We start from the raw sequence: 2,825 nt of genomic DNA, 5'->3' as shown, positions 1-2,825 counted from the left end.
ACCCGGGGCCCAGCAAGGAAGGCGGGCGTCGCCAGGGAAGCCCGGCCTCCTTCCCCGCGTGGGGTCTCAGCCCCCGGTCCCTGGCCACCCCAACATAGCAGGGGACTGTAATGGCGAGTGCGCGGTGGGAAGTGCTCGGGACGATGCCTGCCCCTTAGTGAGGACTCAGTGCGCGTCTGTCGTCATCAGCGTCGTCATCGCCACTACCTAATGTACCCCTCAGGACAGCCCTGTGACGTCAGTGTTACGCTCCCGTTCCGCAGGTGAGAAGACTGAGGCAGAGAGCGGCGAGGCCACATGCCCACGTCCGGGCGGCGTCAAAGTGGCTGAGCAGGGACTTGAACCTCCTGGGGCTTGGGGGCCAGCTGTGGGCGGACTCACCTCTGTGCTGCTCCCAGCGGGCGGAGGACAGGATGGGGCTGGAGGCCGGGATAGAGCGGCTGAGGTGGAGTCAGGGAGGCCGCGCCTGCCCCTCCCCCCTCCTCTCCCGGCGTCCGCGCCCCCAGCCTCGGCGTCGCGCGGCGGCTCCGGGGAGCACGGGCGCCACCTGGCGGCGGGGCGGGGCCGCGCGCCCGGGGCTGGGCGCCGCGCTCAGGTGCGTCGCTGTCCGCGCACGCCCAGGCCTGCAAGAGGGACACCGGGTTCAGTCTCCCTCTGCCAGCTGCCCCGGGGATGGGGGCACGAGCGGACACCCCTGCGCCGCTCTCCGCTTGGGCTGCTGCTGGTGCGGCAGGTATTGAGTCAGCAAAGCTGATTTTGCTGAAGTTGGATTTTGTGTTCCCCCAAACTTCCTATTCCTTTATTTCCCTTTTTTTTTTTTTGAGGCAGAGTCTCGCTCTCTTGCTCTGCCACCCACACCGCAAACTCCTGGGCTCCGCGATCCTCCTGCCTCGGCCTCCCGAGTGGCTGGAACTACAGGTGCGCACCACCGGGCCCGTAACCTATGCCTTCCTTAATTCCCCGCCATGCACGTGGTGGATTGTTCCAGAGCCGCTTCCCTGCTTCTCTTGGTGCTGGGCAGCCCAGCCCCACTCCTGCCTGCTGTCTCCTCTCTCCGAGCCCCCGGGCATCCCCACCTGGGCACTGCCGGGCAGCGAACCGAATCTGCTCCAAAGCCAACTGCGCCCTGCTCCTGGCTTGCGCTTCCTTCCAGCTTCGGGGAAAGTTGTCCTTCCTCCAGAGCAGAACACTCCTCTCTCTTGCCCACTGCATGCAGGTGTCACCCAGTGTCACCGAGTGTGGGACCATCAAGGGGCAGGGAGCACAGGCTGTACTCACTCATTCCACACGTGGCCACATGCCACAGTACGGCCTGAGCACACAGTGGTGACCAGCGTCCCGCCCTCCAGGACTCAGTGTGTGCGGTGGGGTGGGGGGTGGGGATGGTACAGAAATAGACAAGAAACAAACGAGCACTTGCAGACTGGCATGGCGGTAGGTGCCGTGGAGAATAACACAGTGGGGTAGGGGGGTTGTCACCACCCCCAGACTCCCAGAGAGGTGCCCTCCTCACTCCACTTGGGCTCCCCCCCACCGCACCCCGCAAATTGCATCCCTCACTCCACGCTGACTCCCCTGCAAGGACTCCACCCTCAACACCCCTGCCCAGCCCTGATCCCTCCTACTCACCAGGTTGCCCTCTGGAAGGGATTCCTCCCTCACCTGGCTTGGGGCTCTAACGCCCATACCTGGCCACCTCAGGCGGCTGCCACAAGGCTCAACCCTCCCCCAATGCCTTTTGGAGTGAATTGGGGTATTTTTGTTGTTGTTGTTTTAAGGACAAGGTCTCCCTCTCTCGCCCAGTGCAGTGGTGTCATCGTAGCTCACTGCAGCCTCCGACTCCTGGGCTGTAACAATGCTCCTGCCTCAGCCTCCCAGCAGCTGTGACTATAGGCACACGCCACCACGCCTGGCTATTGCACTGGATTGTTAAGGAAGGGAAGAGGACTAAAGGAATGAGAAAGCAGCCCCTCAACCTGATATTTTGAAAAATCTCAAACTCTCTGAAAAGCTGCAAGCGTAGTAAAATGAACACGTGTCCCCTAAAGAAAGGTGTCTTAATATGGGAGGGAAATGGCCTGTTTGCAAGCAGATGCCCAGGGATCCAGGAGAGAGGGAAATCAATCAGGCAGGAGGGGAGGGAGCTGCTGCTGGACAGGGGATTGGGGACCTCAGATTTATAGGACAAGAACAATGAGGAAGGCCTGGCAAGGTGGCTCACACCTGTAATCCTAGCACTCTCTGGGAGGCTGAGGCGGGAGGATTGCTTGAGGGCAGGAGTTCAAAACCAGCCTGAGCAAGAGCGAGACCCTGTCTCTACTATAAATAGAAAAAAATTAATTGGCCAACTAAAAACATATATAGAAAAAATTAGCAAGGCATGGTGGTGCATGCCTGTAGTCCCGGCTACTGGGGAGGCTGAAGCGGGAGGGTTGCTTGAGCCCAGGAGTTTGAGTTTGCTGTGAGCTAGGCTGACACTATGGCACTCTAGCCCAGGCAACAGAGCGAGACTCTGTCTCAAAAAAAAAAAAAAAAAAAAGAACAAAAAGAACAATGAGGAAGAAGAGAGTTAATGTATAATATAAGAAGCAGGAGTGGCAAGCATGCTATGTGACTCTGTCTCCCGGATTTAATATTCCCCTTGGCGTAATAAATTTAGAGAGTCCTGACGTTTTATTTTCTGTTAAAACTCAAAATCCTAAGAACCCAGGGGCATTCTTTTTTTTTTTTTAGAGATGAGGTCTCACTGTGTTGCCCAGGCTGGAGTACGGTGTGGCTATTCACAGGCGAGATCATGGCTCACTGCAACCTTGAACTCCTGGGCT

Source organism: Microcebus murinus, chromosome 2 (assembly GCF_040939455.1).
Source record: "Microcebus murinus isolate Inina chromosome 2, M.murinus_Inina_mat1.0, whole genome shotgun sequence".
NCBI lineage: Eukaryota > Metazoa > Chordata > Mammalia > Primates > Cheirogaleidae > Microcebus > Microcebus murinus.
The sequence above is the reverse complement of the archived record's forward strand: the minus strand, read 5'-3'. Positions refer to the sequence as shown.